Source organism: Lissotriton helveticus, chromosome 6 (genome assembly GCF_964261635.1).
Source record: "Lissotriton helveticus chromosome 6, aLisHel1.1, whole genome shotgun sequence".
Classification (NCBI taxonomy): domain Eukaryota; kingdom Metazoa; phylum Chordata; class Amphibia; order Caudata; family Salamandridae; genus Lissotriton; species Lissotriton helveticus.
The window spans coordinates 237,693,549-237,711,016 of NC_136067.1; positions in this window are offsets into that span (position 1 = coordinate 237,693,549).

The window sequence follows — 17,468 nt, forward strand, 5'->3', positions numbered from 1 at the left end:
ATTAATTTTAGTGTAATTCTTAATCTAAACTTGTTGTGTAGTAACAAACATTACTACATGTTATTGTATGTAAGTGAGCAGTTGTTTAAGTGCGACCTGAGAGTTCCAGAAATTCAAGGATTTTTACAACAACATGTTCCCACAAATTTGAAAGACCTTTGGCACAAGTATAGATCCTAACCCATGCAAGGCTCTGCAGGATCATCCCTGTGGGAACAAACACTTCACCCCAAAATTAAGTCATTCCAAAATGTACCTCAGTGCTCCCACATCTAATTGGATTGGAGACAGTGGTAAACCTCAACCTCATGAGAAAATGTGTCCCCGGGTTAAAGAACCCCGTGGAGCATCAAAATCAGGAGAAATACAAGATATTAAAGAACTTCAGGGGACATGGCAAATCATTATGGCGTTGTGGATAAGATCAACTGAGGCTCCGTAAAGTACGCTGCAGACACCAAAGCAACCGGCACCCTAGAGCCGAATTTTGCAGCCTTCCTGGGGTGAGGGAGAGGAGAAACCACTGGCGAGCACTAATTGCTCACGAAAAATCACAAACCGCCATTTTCCACTTGTGAGAATCCCAACGGCCTGAAGCAGCATGCTGGCAGTGAGAGCAGAGTCGTGGCTGTGACTGTAGCTTTGGCACTTACTAAAGGCACTCCTCGGCCCCATGATGATTGGCGGGCTTTGTCCCGACCCCCGTTGAGGTAAGGAGGGCTGAGTGAGAACTACCACACCAATGGTAGATTGGTCCACACTGCTGCATGAGCCTGTAATTCCAGCAGAGTAGGACGGGGGGCCACGTGTCTGTTTGTCCACGGCCTTAGCAAGAGCTACAGAGGATTCCCGATGTGCTGCTAGCACCCTTAAAAAGCATCTACTTCTGTGATCCTGCCAGGCAGTGCTTTAAATGGGTGGTACCAGTAGTAGAAGTGGGCTGGATCGGAAGGGCACAGAGTTGCCCTACTTTTTTAATTTAAAACAGACCGTTCCCCTACTTCTTTATATTTAAAACTAGCAGCCGTCCCGACGTTGTCAGGGTATGAAATAGAATGTGTATAATGTGTGTATTCAGATACGGTCATTCGCGTGTTCCCCCGTTTGAGGCCCAGCTGCAGCCCTGGTTGATGTTAGCAGGCGCATGTAATTACTGTAGTGATCCGCCACCTGAGCCCGGCTACAGCCCTGGCTGATGTTAGCAGGCGCGTGCAATTTGGTTTAATGTGATAGTTCAGTAACAGCGCGCATGAGAGACTGCAGTAATTGTCCCCGCAGACACGCTCAGTCACGTGTGCCCCCGCTTGTGGTTCCAGCGGCGACCGTCTAATAATTAGAATTGTGTGAGTCTTGAATGATTGTTTCCCGCTGTTCTTATTTTTTTATGACCCACACCGACGCTCTTCAGCCCGCGTGCTTTTTAGACACACCCAGGCCAAGCCACACACTGCGTTCGGCCCTTTCAGACGCACCCAGGCCAAGGCACACACTGCATTCGGCACCCCCAGTATGTGTGAGACAACGGGCTGTCCCCCAAGGGAGTCTTGCGAATGGTTACTTACCACGCTTCGACGTGAATGCCTTTGTGACGCCCCCAGCACACGGACACAGCAGACGATCTGATTAATGTACGACCCAGATGGAATCAAGTGCGGAACGTAGCACACGCCCCCAGCGTGTCCCTTGATGCGGCACAATTGCCTAATTGGCGCTTCACATAGCATGAAGGGCGGATACACGCCCACAGCGCGGACCCACGCCCACAGCGTTTGTCACGGACCCAGCGTGTCACGGCCAACAGCGCGGACACACGCCCACAGCATTTGTCACGGCCCCAGTGTGCCGCTTGATGCGGCGCAATTAAGACTCACATGGCATGAAGGGCGGAACGTACCACATGCCCCCAGCATTTGTCACGCCCCCAGCACACGCCCACAGCAGAACACAGACACGCCCACAAGGGACTACTTTGCTGGCACGGTTCTTTTACTTTTTAAATGTATATGGTGGCCGTCTGCATGTTGTATTGGGTGTTGTGATTGGTGCTGTGGTTACTGAGATTACCCGCCTCAAAGGTTTGTGCTCTCTCTTTATAATGTTAGTATGGATGGATGCGTCCCAAGATGGCAGGGAAGTTCAGAAATTAAAAATATGATGTGATCATCCAGCCCTGTGGGCGCACATTGAGGAAGGCCTCTGCAGTGTCCACTACCCCATCCCCCTCCCCATCTGTATCTGTGGGCAGGGGCCTGCCCAGCAACTCTGTAGAAGCAATCAATCATCACGCGAAAACGGTTTCCTTTGATGGCTCTGCTGCTACAGTGTGATTTACACCTCATTTAGTGACTAGGCCCCCTGCCTGCCCCCACTGTGACCAATACACTGGTCTCATCAGGATGCATTGGCGGCCCCACCCTCATCTACGCTTTATTTTCAGGCTCACCCAGACAAACTCCACAAGGAAAGGAAGAGCACTCCACTGTGAAATGCGTGGCAGTCTGTGCCCAAGCACGCTTTAAAAAAAATATTTGTATAAAACATTTAGGGCCAGATGTAGGTGGCCTAATACCGGTCGGTAACTGCCGAAATTACCGAATTTTGGCCGTTACCGACCGGTATTAGGATTTCCAGATGTAGGAGCCCAAAAATGAAAGATTCGTTAATTTACCGAATCGGTAATTTAAGGATTCCGTAAATTACTGAATTCTTAAATACCAATTCGGTAAATTACCGAATCCTGATATGCAGGGAGCTCTCAAATGAGTGATTTTCCCATTTTAGGATTCGTTATTTACCACCAACTACAAGTTGGTGATAAATATTGAAAAGCTTTGAAAAAGCATTTTTTTAGCTTTTCCAACAGTGCCATGTTGCAGACATACATGCCCTTAGGCCATGTATGTCTGAAACATGTGCACCGATACACAATTGAGGGGTGCAACAGGGTGTCAAAGTGACACCCTGCCACCCTTCAATGTTTTCTCCCTTTTACCGAATCAATATTTACCGATTCGGTAATTGACATTCATTCCTATGGGCCTCCAGGCGCATAGGAATGAATGGCAATTACCAAATCGGTAAATACCGTTTCGGTAATTACCGAATCTTAACGATTCGGTAATTTTTCACCTACCGACCATTTTCCGAATCTAAAATACCGAATCGGTATGATTCGGTATTTTAGAGTCGGTAAAATGGAATTACCTAGATCTGGCCCTTAATGTCTTATCAGCTGTTTTCCTTATTTTATTTGATAAAATGTGTAATGCTGCTCAGTCTGTGGTCAGGGATGTAGTCTTTTTAAAATACTGTTTACTAAAAATATGACATAAAAGCAGCCCTAGGTGTCTACTTCTGTGACAACTGAACCCCTTGTGTACCCCATCAAGGGTCAGACAGTGAAAACAAATAGGCCCAGGCACCAAGCAGGACTGGCGTAATGGGCATCAGGCAGAGGCTGTAGGGGTGGGACTCTGGTTTTGTAACCGGGGGCTGCAAAACCGGCCCGGTAATAAAACCAGCAGGACTGTCCAGCAGAAAAACACGTAAATCACTGTAGAGTTCCTTGTAAACCCAGCAGTTTTCAGACAACAATAAAAGAGTCAAGATTGAGGTCTCGGATGGTTGATCTTCCTGTTGGAGAAAGATCGGAATATTGTCTATTGCAAGTTTTGACTCATCTACTGTAGCGCAGAGGGTTAATATGCCTGCTGCAAATAATGTGCACCTTACAGATGATAGAACTGTATTTAATGTGCATAGCTCAGGGGGTTTCTGCTTTTGTCAATGAGATCCATTAGATACTTGCAGTACATAACTTACAAGCGCAATACATCTAGCAACTTGTGCTATGACCTGCCATCCATCAAAGAGCTGCATTCAAACTGCATGGTGCAGGTTTCGAAGCTATGTTTTTCCTCAGTCTTTCATTATCCTAATACGGCAAAAATGGATTTGTTGGATAGGAATACATTCTTATTAGTAAATCCAACCACCGTGTTACGTTTTGAATCCTGGCTTTGTGCTTCTCCAGATCTTTATAAATGCCTAATAGAATTGATGGCATGGGAATCCTACACCTTGTAGTCCCTTTTGTCTTGTACAACATTTTCTAAACAATGTTTTACACAGGTATGATTCATTGTCTCCATATGTGTGCATGATGTAAAGTGCGCCAAGTCCCTACACTGGTATGAGAGGCGCTATAAAACAAATGAAATACATGTGAGAGTGGCTAAGGAGAGATATGGGGCAGTGTTGGGGGGGTGATAGTGAGGGAAGAGCCCCAACAAGATTGTCGTATCCTGGTGCACCGTAAGGTGATCATTTACTGTGCTGTAAAAGCTATTAATACCCGGTATTTGTAAAGCGTGAACTAATCACCCCTAAAGGTCTCGAGGCGCTGTGGGGCTGTCGGGAAGATTAAGTGAGCTATTGCCCAGAGTCACATGTGCTGGGCTGAGCTGGCGTCGCAGATCGAACTGTGAGCCCAGTGCTCCGGTGTAGAAAATAGAAACCTTCTCAGGGGTCCCTTGGATACTTGGTCTTTTTAAACCAACAAAGAAGAAATTGGCACAGAAGCTGAAATATAAAAAGAATGCATTTATTCACCTCAGATGAGGGAGACTACGTCACACAGAAGCCTTAGCAACTGAATGAGGCAGTCTAAGGAGTACAGAAAACAGGGGCCTTATATATGCTTAGGGTTATATAGTCAGCACAAGACCAAGGGGCAGTCCTGGCTCATGTAAGCATGCAAAATCCCTAAGATGGGCATGCAAGATCTGCTTGCTCAACAAAGTGGGAGGAGAGTTACTTCTCCATAAAGCAGCAAAAATAGCCTGACAGTTACACTAGAGAAGCAGGTGCATTCCACTAGCTAGGCCCTTCTGAGCATGTGCGAAGGTGGAAGATGCAAAATATAGTTCGTTTCTAGGCAGATTACAAAAGCAGTCAACACTGAGGGAGGACAGAGCACATGGCGAGCATGTGGCAGCACATGGCAAACAAGATGGCTGCCAGAAATACAAAATGGCTTTCAGCTCATGCTAACAAATCCCTGCAATATTTAACACCGGTGTCAGCCGCCCTTGCCGCTGCACCACAAGTCTAATACAATTGAATATATAATAAAATGTTTTGTAGAATGCACCATTTATGTATTTTTTTCCAAACTTTTCTCGGGGAGAGAACACCATCTCCCCATATCCCCTTTTGTAGTGGGGAGGCTCGCTTGCTGCGTTTGTTCGCAACACACCATCCAGGGGTGGACACAATTTGCCAGGGCTGCTTTGGGTTCCTAGTGCGGCCCTGTCTGGCACCAAATTTAAAGTGCCCCATTTAGCAAACAAGCATTAGCAAAAACCAATCGGTCTTGCTTATGGGACCTCTTAGGTTTGTGAAGTTTTTTTAGTGACTCTTTACAGTATCACTAACATACTATTGTGTCACCCAAAAAAATAAAGTTGGATGTATCCTTCACTTCCCGAATGAAAACATAGTTTTACCTTTTACTCTCGGGCTCCCCCAAGTTTTTTGTGGGCAGAAGAGTTAGCCAAGCCAGACAGTTCAAAAGGTATCTTTTGCAGGACACTCGAATACATAATGTCAAAGTTTGAGCACTTAGCTGGCTGTCAGAAAAGGGGAGGAGCCCTTGTGGGTTTCCGTGAGTCAAATCAGATTTTCCTGAAGAGTCCCTTTATCTTCTGAGCCCTGCTTAACCCCTTCCTTGCTGTCCACAAGAGCAACAAAGGCACATCTGTGTACAGGAGGAGACATGTATTCATGTCCTTAATGTTTAGGCAAAAAACACTCATTTATTTCTTTTTTGTAAAAATTTTTATTTGTAGTTTGAGAAAACAAGACAACACAAACAGGTTACCAAGGCACCATACAGAGCCCACAAGGGCGCAATAAAGCTTCACGAGGTATCATAAGCATAACGGAACCCAGAAGAATGTCTCAGGAGTCATTGATCAGGACCATGCGTCCATCTACATGTACGAGCGTTGGAAAATTCAGGCAGGCACAGTCCCTCACTCCATAACTGCATAGGCTTCGGCCTTGTTAATATGTACCTCAGTAAACCATGAACAAGAAACTCCCCCCCACCACCCCCCCCTCCCCCTCTGGCGGCGACTCCATTCATACCAATACTCATCCCATCGATAGTATTAAACTTGAAACAAGTGCAGGGACCGTATAGATGCCGGACACACAGCGGATGGCAGGCCTTTAGAGAGGAATGCGACTAGGGAACCCCACTGAAACTGGAAGTTTTTGAAATTGTCGAGGAAGATGTCCGCCATTCTCTCCATGCTTAGGAGTTTCCAAAGTCGAGCATGCCACAATGATATTGCCGGTGCTTCCTTCTTTTTCCATGCAGCAGCCAGTGTAATCTTGGCAGCTCCAATACACAGCCACAAGATTTTCTTATCCGCTCGTGTCTGTTGTTCAAGACCGGGATCGCGTAGACCCAGTAACACCGAGGCCATAGAATCCTCAATAGGATATCGAAGGATGTCCCTGATGTGTGAGAGGATTTCCTCCCAATATGGTCGAATTACTGGGCAGTCCCACCAAATATGCTGGAAGTCCCCTAGGAGCCCACACCCCCTCCAACATCTATCGGAGGTATCCGGATAGAAGCGATGAAGCCTGGCAGGGCATAGGTACCATTGCATAAGGGTCTTAAGGTGGGCTTCCCTGAGATGGAGCGAGTGATTGAATGTTGTCAGATCTCGCCATAATGCCGACCACTCACTGTCGGAGATATCTCTCCCTATCATTTCTTCCCAATGCTCCATGTAGCGCGGCCTAGGCGATGCCGCTGATTTAAGCAAAAGCTGATATAAGAAAGAGATGACGCCTTTCATGGCCGATGTCCGCAGTATAAAGGCCTCGAAGGGCGACGGAGGTCTCGTAGCTGCTTCTAGCACCCCAGGCGACATAGCCCAATGGAGCAATTGTACATGGCGATATTGGTCAGACCGGGGGACCCCATAATCCCTCATGCAGTTAGCTAATGTGAGTGGATCCCGACCATGAAACAGATGGGTCAAAGCCCTGCAGCCACCCTCTCTCCAAACATCAAAGGCTCCCTCCTGAGACGCCGGGGGGAAAGCCGGGTTAAAATGCACAGGCGTGAACGGTGATGGGAACGTAGTCCAGCGCTCATCCGTTGCTAGAGTATCCCACACCTTGAGCGTGGTACCCGTAGGCGTGCTAATATAGGCGTTCAGGGGCGGATCCTTCTTCGGTTTCCAGGCCAGGTCCCATATTGACCTGCCTGCCACACTCCGGTCCATGTGTAGCCAGTGTTTTTCAGACATTTGCTGCGACCACTCCACCAGAACCCTCAGTTGCGCCGCTTTATAATACAGCTGCAAATCAGGCAGTCCCACTCCACCCTCGGCTTTCGGCCGACGCAATACTGAAAAAGAAAAACGCGCCCGACCCCCTTGCCACACAAATCGCAGAATCTGTGTCTTAAGACGCCGAAAGTAGTCACTGTCTAAAGGTATGGGCAAGGCCTGAAATAAATACAAGAATTTAGGAAGGAGAACCATCTTCACAGCGTGGATCCTACCCAGCCATGACAGGAACTTAGGTTTCCATCTCTCCAGCTCCGCTCGAAGTTTCGCTAGCACGGGTGGAAAGTTAGCTGAGAATGGTTTGCCCACAGTCTGAGTCAAATGGACCCCCAGATAGACAATGGAGGTATCGGCCCAAGCCAGAGGCGTCAGCGGACTCACGCGTTCTATCTCAGATCGCGATAGAGTAAGGTTCAAGATATATGATTTGCTATAGTTCACCTTGAAACCGGCTACCTCCTCATATCGCCGCAGGGCCTCTGCGATGCAAGGCAAAGAGCCCTCTGGATCTGCTACGGATAAGAGAATATCGTCCGCGAAGAGCGTGATTTTATGCTGCTCTCCTGTGAACGGAATGCCCCAAGTCCCCTCCTGCTCCCGTACCGCCACAGCCAAAGGTTCAATGCTTAGCGCGAACAGGAGAGTGAAAGAGGGCAACCCTGTCGAGTGCCTCTAGAGTGCGGAAAAAACGCCGACATGTGACTATTCACAGTTACACGGGACCGAGGGTTGGAAAAGTTAGCCCTCACCATGGTGATAAACCTCTCCGAGAAGCCGAAGGCTACCATCGTATGAAACAAGAAGCCCCAGTCCACACGATCGAAAGCCTTTTCGGCATCCAACCCGACCAAGACCGCCGGTATGTGGAACCGGTTAGCTTTTTCTATCAGGTGTATCACCCTGCGTGTATTATCGTGGGTTTGACGCCCCTTGATAAATCCAGACTGGTCAGGCTGAATTATCGCCGGCATCAGATCTTGTAACCTATGTGCTAGGATGGCCGAGTACAGCTTGGCATCGATGTTGAGGAGTGCTATGGGGCGATAAGACGCACATTGGGTGGGGTCCTTCCCCGGCTTCGGCAAGACCGTTATCACCGCCTCCGCCAATGAGCCAGGGGAGGAACCAGACTCCGCCATGTCATTGAAGAGGGATACCAAAAAATCGCACACGTCAAGGGCGTATGTTTTATAAAAAGCGGCAGTATAGCTGTCCGGCCCGGGGGCCTTGTGTAGTTTTAACTTCTTGATAGCCTCTAGTACCTCTTCCCGGACAATCGGGCCCCCCAACCGCTCATTCCATTCTGCGGATATTTGGGGGAGGGGTAAGCGCCGCAGATACTCCTTCTGTGCATCTACCTGTAACCTGTCCCCCGTGTAGAGGTCCGCATAAAAGCGTCCAAAGACGGCCGCCTTCGCCTCGTCCCTGTGCTGCTCCTCACCCGTAGCATCCCGAATACCCCCGATGTACTCACGTTCCCGCCTATCCCTCAACTGACGCGCCAGATGCCTCCCCACCTTGTTCCCACCAGAGTAGGATTGCCTTCCAAGCCTCAACAGTGTCAGTTCAGCCCTATTGTTGTAGTGGGCCCTCAATTTCCCCCGGACCGCGGTCAAGGGTCGGAGGGTCACCCTCGAGGGTTTGAGCTTATGCGCCCGCTCGAGGCTCGCCAATTCGGATTCCAGTTCCTCACGGTCCTTACGCCGTAACCTGTTGAGGTTAGCATTGAGACCCAGGCACGTGCCCCTGATAGACGCTTTAAAGGCGTCCCATGTATTGGATACCGAGGTGTCGGCTACGGGGTTAAGTTAAAAAAACTCCCTAATGGCCTTCCGCAATGCCTTATTAGAGGCGTCATCCCTCAGCACCGAGGCCGGGAAATACCATTTCCGTTGTCCGCCGCCGGACGACGACCAACGAAGGCTAAGAACCAGCAAACTGTGGTCAGACACCGAAAGTGGAAGAATGGTGGCATCAAGAACATCTCCTCTGAGGGCCTGGCTAATGAAAATGTGATCTAAACGGGAGTAGGAGTGATGTACATGTGAAAAAAAGGTGTAGTCGCGTGTGGTAGGATGGAAAAAGCGCCAGCCATCAACCAACCCCAGCTCCCCCACCAGCTGCTGCGAGGGAGCCGAAAACACCCCCGTGTCAGTTCTACGAGACCCAGAGCTATCCACATCCTTATCCCACACCAGGTTGAAGTCCCCTAGGAGGAACAAGTGACCTTCAGCAAAGTCACCCACTCTCTGCAGCAAATTTTGTAAAAACTGATTTTGGCCCGCATTGGGCAGGTAAGTTACCACAAACGTACTCAGCCATCCCAGGACCAGGCCCTTTACCATCAGCCAGCGGCCCTCCTTATCACCGCACATGTCAATAGGTTGGAAGTGCAACGCAGCGCGGAACATGAGTGCCACCCTCCTATGTTTTGAGGATGCAGATGCCCTGTATATAAGGGGATATGCCCTATGTCGGAGGCGCAGCTCATCTTTGCGTGCCAAATGGGTTTCTTGTAGCCCTACGATATCCAACTGGTGGTCATTCAAATACTTCCATACTTTCTGACGCTTCTGCGGCGAATTCAAGCCCTTACCATTCCAGGACCCTATACTAACAGGCATAGTGGAACCATAAGATCAAAGCTTTCAGTAAGCATTCCAGGAACCCCCCCGTGCAGACGAGAGCCCACCCAACAAATGTTGCCTGGTAAGACGATCCACCCCTCCCCCCCAAGCACCAGCACAATGATCGTCAGTCTCCAAGAACTCTAACAATCCCACTTCTTGTTCCACGCACTCCCCCGACACCCCCCCAATACCACCATACATGCCACACACCACTCATGTCGCCGCCATCACACTCCCCTGCACTCCCCCCCAGGTACCCCCCCCACCCCCGCCCTCGACCCCCCCCCCCTCAAACCGGAAACCAATAGAAAACAGCTCAGAATGTCACATCTAAGAGCACAAGCCCCCCAACTCCAGAGCCCCCCCCACCCCCACCCCCTCCCCCCCAACAGAAGAACAACAGGAAACCTATCCAGGTACTAAACCTGAGTCGGGTAGTCATCAGTTCCAGCAGACCGTAGTTCGTCAGGCCCCCCTGGACTGATACTGGAGCAAGGGGATCCACCTAGTGACCCCCAGGCCACGGTTCGGGGTGTCTTCTCTAAAAGTACAATCGATCCCCCAGAACCTCAGGGCCAGAGCCCCTCCGACGACATTCAGCAAAACATGGGTCATGCCGCTCCAGAGCTCTCCTGAGAATCAGCCATTGTGGCGGAGGCCACCGAAGCCACCGCAGCTCCCCTCTCCTGCACGCTGGTCGTGCGGTCCGGCCGTCTCCGCTCCGGGGAGGAACCAACTCTATGCCAGGAAGAGGAGCGACGTCGTCTCCGCGGTGACAAGTTGTGGGTCACCTGGGTCGGCGCGATGTCCTCAAGACCCAGAAGATCCTTTGCCGCTTGCAGGGAGCTGATCTGGGCCAGCCTATTCTGCCAGCGAAATATGATACGAAAGGGATGACCCCAGGAGTAGGAGATATTGCTTTCCCGTAGGAAGGCGGTCACAGGCCGGAACTCTCTCCGTTTCTGAAGCGTCGATGCCGCCAGGTCCTGGTATAGCTGTGGACGATGGTCCCTAAATTGCAAGGAGGAGATGCTTCTAGCCTTCCGCAAGATACGCTCCTTCACCTGAAAGTCATGCACACAGACGAGGATATCCGGAGGCGGTCCCCCCCCTTGCCTGGGCAGCCCCACTCTGTGCACTCTGTCCATCCTTATTTCTGTAACATCCTCCTCATCCAGAATCTGCACGAACAGGGCCTGAACGTACCCACGCAGGTCTCCCGCCTCTCCGTCCCACGGCACCGCCTTGATACGAATGTTATTCCTTCGGGAGCGGTTCTCTAGGTCCTCTGCGTGGGACTGCAGATCCAGATTTTGCTCAGTAAGGCGGATGACGTCTTGTTGCAATTGATGCACATCGTTCGCCATACTCAAATCGTGGTCTTCCAATGTCGCCACTCTCTCAACGATCCCATCGACATCCCGCCTCACCTCCCGAAGATCGGAGGCTAATTGCGAACGGAGTTCGGAGATATCCTCCTTAATGGAAGCAAAGAGCTCAGTCATGAATGCCTTCGTGGCGGGCGTCTCATCGTCCGATTGTTTCGATGAGCTACTGGCTCCCGGTGAGGCCGGTTGTTGCGAAGATTTAGAGGCACCATCCTTCCCCGGCTTCCCCTTCCGCGTTGCGTTAGACATCGTGGGTCCCCCGCTGTTGCACGCGATCAGGCGTCCCCTCCACTCCGGAGGCCCAGTTGGGGGGCTCAAGCAGGGCCCGCACTGGCAGTTGGCGTAGCTCTCCCCCCCCCCGGGGAATCCAAGCAGGCTTGAGACCCCTCCTCCGTTGATAGGGGCACTTCTTATGGCTATACAGCAGGTGACCAGCTTACCCTCCAAGCCAGAGAGTGTAGAGGGCGGGGGGGGCTACCTCCTCCGGCAATAAGTTCACAGGGGGCGCACTGTTATCGCAGAGCCCACCTGACAGTAGCCCAGGCCACGGGAGCAAGCAGGGCCCGGCCGCCCGAGATGGCGCAGTCAAAATGGCGGCTCAATTCCGCCGCCCAGCCTCGCACGTAGAGGTGAAGCAGCCGTGCGGCCAGGCCGTTCGGGCCGCTCAGGTAGCTGTGCAGGGGCCCCACCTCCAACGGAACCAGATTCCCCAATGGACTCCCGCTGCTTGTCCCAGAGGTGTAGGCAGATTAGCGTGGCTCAGCGACCATCCCTGGCAGAGGTCGCGGTAAAGACAAGGTAGGGTCCGCCTCCGCCTTTGCACCAGGCCCGCTCCTGCCAAGGCGGCCCCCAAGCGTCAGTCCTGAGCCCCCAGAGCCCCCGCTGTCTTCTTCCCCACTGTGCCAGCACACTCAATGGTCTGGATGGGGGGGGGAGCAGCTCACCGTCGCCTTCCCGGCTCCTCCGATCTTCCGCTCAGTCAGCCGCCTCCAGCGGAACCCTGTCCACTGCTCTCCGTTCTCCTCCGCTCCGTTAGGCCAGCTCCACCGGGCCTCTCCCTGTGTGCTTATGGGAGACCCCACGGCAAGACGCGTCCTCCGCCCCTCGGCAGGACCACGGGCCGCCGCAGGAACGCCAACGCGTGTCGCCTCTTCTCCGCGCCGGGCACCGCCCAGAGTGAGACCGGCCCCCTAAGCACGCGAGATCGGTGCTCCACAGGCCGCAGTCCAACTCCGTGCCGGCGAGCGCCGCAATCCCCGCTCCGCTCCTCTAATAACACCGGACCGCTCTTCCAGGCGTCGGTGACCTCCGCTGCCCGTCTGGTGTCGGACAGCACTCCTTAGACCCAGCTTTCAGGTGCTTTGATGGGACGGCGTCGGAGAGGCTCAAAGAAGCGTCCTACTCCGGCGCCATCTTGGCCACCCGTCTTCTTTCTTCTCACTCATTTATTTCTGAACAATAAGTGTAAAAGCGTTAAGGTAACCATGTTGTTCCTGCTTATATTTCGCATGCTTTACATATCCTGCATTGCCTATGAGTGTTTGCTTTTTCCATGATATTTTTACTTTTTTCAGGCAATGCATAATTTGAATTGAGTCACATCCTGGTGTTTATAATGGGGCACAATTGGGTTGTAGCTGAAGGCAGTGCAAGTTTCTCTCAGTGGGGCAGAAATATGTTCCGGGGGGACAGGATGTGGCACTATGGCCAGAGCTGCTGAATTTGGAACTGAGGAACCAGGATCAGGCTTCATGACTAGTCCACCAGACTACTCTCCTGATGGAGTACATTCTCCAACTGGACCTTAGAAGGCCTCGCTAGACCATAGAAGCCCTGGTGTCTTAGCACTAGCAGGTGGACTCTACCGGTGGCCAGTGAGGGTTAACCTTGAAGCCCTGTCAACCACGATCCATACTAAAGTTCACCTCCACTCTTGTGGGCAGGCCTAAGAAGCAGCACACCCTAGATCAACAGTGACTTTGTCACTGAGGTCACAGGACCCAGGACCCTTGAGGCCAGTCTGCCTCACCTATTGGTGCCTCCATTGGCCTTGTTCCAGCAGTAGTAGTTCAACTCACCAGAGATCAACAATGAAGGAATGGCATGCACACCAAACTAAGGGGCATATTTACGAGGAATATGCAGCAACAGAGAACAAAATGATGTTACAGTGTTGACCAAATTATGAAGCAACGAAAGGCCGCAGCGTAATGTGGTACATTTTCTGATACTTTATTATTTTGACATTTTTACACATACTAACAGTCTGTGAAAAGCTTTTGCCTCATTAATACCAGTTTAACATACAAGTGCAACAGTGAGAACAGTGACCAGTCAACCTTTGTAAAGGGCCCTCCACTACACAGCAACACAAGTCACACTGTTTTAATCTGTTTGAGCTTCAAACAATTTTTTTGTTAAAACCATCAGATTATGCAGCAGATGATATATTATGTGGCAAATATTGTCTGGCGGCTTCTGCGGGGCTGGGAGGAGCAGAGCGGAGCAGGCGAAGCTGAGGCACGGAGGCGGTGTTGTGGCAGTGCGGCATCGGAATCCGAGTGGCATCGTCGAAAAGATGAAACAGGAGAAAGAGGGCTCATCTACCAGGCAGCAGCTGGAGGGCCACTGCCAAAACCCGGAGCGGAGTTTGGAACCCATGACAATGAGACCTAAGAGCTACAACATGACATCAAAGGGGGCAACAACAAGGGCAGTGGCTGCTGCAAATAACCCTGCTCCACCCTGTCCTATCTCACAGGTACATTCAGGCCACAATAGCATGGATAATACTTCTAAGGCACAGAATGCGAGGATTGCTGATAAATCCAAGACTGGAAGCAATGGGAATACTAATATCGAAGTTTCTTCAGCTGGGTCGCCTTCTGTCACCGCTGGCTCAAATGTATCCACACAAGGCTCAAAGTTAACAATCCCTCCTATTTTCAATAAGAAAAAAAACTTAGTGCATAAGGGTATAAATGATCATGCGACTGTGGCTCCTGATATGAACTTACCAACTAAGATAGTGGGGGCAGTGGTATCTGATCCACCCAGTACAACTGAGAGTACATTGACCGGAAATAGCCTGCACTCACTGACCAACGCTGTCTCTGATCCTCTGGGGCCAGAAATTGCCCATTGCAGTCCTGAAAGAAGCATAGTGAGTGATATTCTGAACACCCTGCCAGAGAAAGAAAATGGGAATGATTTGGATTCCTGTGGTTCAGGATGGAAATTCTTTTCAATGTCGGATGTCTCCACGGTATCAGAGGAAGAAAGTGTCGATCTCGATTAGGCAGACGACAGAAGCTTTGCCAGCTTGGCTCTCATGGAGGAAGAGGAGAATTTTTCACCAACGTCAGGGGGTGACAATACGGTCCTAAAGGCACAAGAGATGCTTAATACTAGAACAGTTCAGGCACTTAATGATGATGGCTCTCCTCTACCGGACCATGGGTCAGTAATGCAGGACCCAGATTTAAAAAAGAACACAGAGACTCAAAGGCCCCCTTTTGATGAAACTGACAGCAGTATTACTCTTTCTACAATTTACCAGGCATTATGTTACATCGTGAAGAGACGAAGGTTGAGAGTCTCCGCCTCCATGGAGCTGTGCGCAAACTACAGAACACTGTTCGTCGTATAGCAAAAACATGCTCTGATCTTTCTATAAGAGTGGGCGAGGCTGAAGGTAGAATTTCAGCAATAGAGGACCAATTTTCTGCATGCAAAGCCGATGTCTCAGCCCTACATTCGGTCCGGGATGATATAAATTGGAAGTTGACTGATATGGAAAATAGGGTGAGGAGAAATAACCTCCGTATGCTTGGGGTCCCTGAAGGTTTGGATGGGAAGGATATCCGTTAATTTGTTATTGATTTGTGTATGGAAGCCTTTCCAGAGCTAAAGGAGTGGAAATGGGAGCATGAGCTCCAGAGGGTTCATAGATTTTCCTTCCAGGTTCGGGGGGGGCGAGAGGATCTGAGGTTAAACCAAGGGCAATTCTCATTTGCCTTAACAACTTTATATTGCGTGAGCAGTTACATGATCTGGCCCGCCCTGATCGAAACGTAAGGCTAAGGGTTGCAAATTTTTTGTTCGTCCTGACTATTGCCAGGGTACCGGTCAATTAAGGTGGCATCTGCGCCAACTTATCTCATCTTTCCAGGGAAAAGGGGCACAGGCATTTTTACTGAACCCTGCTAAGCTTAAGGTGGTCTCCAAGGATAAAACTTTATTTTTTTCATCTGAGATAAGGGCAACGGAGTTCTTGGAGACTCTTGAAGGAGCAGTGTCCCTGTTGGTTGTGGCCTTTGTCTTTTCTTTGTCTTTTTGCAAGTCGCCAGTGTTTGCTCACTCTTGACTAATAGGCTGTGTCCTTTTTTCTGTTTTTTTTTTCTGCACTGTTTCAGTTTTTCTCGATTTTTACTGTCAGGGCAAGGGGAGGTGGGGGGCGGGAGGGCACTCACTCTTTTCTCGCCATCACATATAGGGACTGTTCAGTCCCTCTGCCCCACATGGGTGGGTTTGGGGTTACCCTGGGGAGGGTGGGGGGGAGGCTGTCTTGGGTGGGGGGTGTTGGGTGGGCTTTAGGGGCAAGGAGCAGAAGGAACAGAAGGAACAGAGTTTGGAAATTGAGTCAGTTTTGGTTTAATAATAAATCCCTTAGAAGTAATGGATACAGTCTGTATTATAATGACAATAAGTACAGTCAGAAGTATGTGTATGCTTTGTATGTTATGATGATATGATTTCTGTTTGAAGATGGGTAAATTTGCTATGTGTTCCTGGAATGTATGTGGGCCTAACAATAGAAAGAAAAGAGGGGTTATGGCACAGATCCTTAAAACAATGGGGATAGAGCTCCTTTGTGTTCAAGAGACAAATACTGTCTGGAACAACAGGGCCTGGCTGAGAGATTTGGGATTTGAAATCCTGGTCTGTACACGACAGGGATCAACAACAAGAGGGGTGGCTATCTTAAAAAAATATGGTTGGGGTGAGTGCAAACGCGCAAAAGCTGATCAGCACGGTCGGTGGGCGATTATTGAGCTTAAGATTGATGCCTCTCTAATCACAATATGTTCCTTATACGGTCCTAATTTGGATGACCCTGATATGCTCAATGACATTAGTATTGAACTTGCCTCGTGGCCATCACCACTAATTCTTTGCGGAGATTTTAACCTACACATGCGCGGAGATTTTGATATCTGTAATAATTGCCATTATGAAGGTAAAAAGAATAAGGCTTTCAGGGCTACTAAGGGCCTCATCAACGAGTTTGGATTAGTGGATGCTTGGTGGCTCAAAAATCCGGAAGTTCCCAGGTATACATTTTACTCTGCCCCACATCAAAAACATGTCCAAATTTATTATTTTTTTGCCACTCTTGAATTATTAAATAATGCTAAAATTGATATTTTACCTAAAATAACATCGGACCATAATCCAATTCTTTTGGTACTAGAAACAGACACCTTGTCTCGACTCAATGTAAGACCATGGACCTTTGAGCGTCATCTACTGGTGGATCAAGCCTATATAGAACATATGGTTAGATTCCAGAGTTTTTCGAGTTTAATTCCGGTTCTGCTTCAGTTAGTACAGTATGGGAAGCGTTTAAAGCTGGAGTCCATGGGGAGACGCTCAGCTTTTCTATTAAGAAGCAGCGTAGGATAATGGCAGCACAAGACAAGGAATTGAGCAAATAGCGTGCTTTAGAGATTAGGTTGATGCAAGTAAATAGCACCAGTCAAGAATACGATCAGAGAGTAGCAGATCTAGCTATTCAAAAAATGAAAGTCTATCAAAGCATTGCTGATAAATTAGCTGCTCAAATAGCGGTTCACCGTGCTGATATGTAAGAGGTGGGAGAGAATTCTGAACGACTACTAGCTAAAAGGTTAAGGCAGAGGGAAGTGGCCAGGAGAGTAGAAGCAATACAAGATTCACAAGGTGTTACACATACTGATCCTGTGAAAATTCTGGGAATCTTCAAGGAGTTTTATAGCCATCTTTTTATAAATGAGGACTCCCCTGACACATCAGAGAAGCTTGCAGTATTCTTGGGG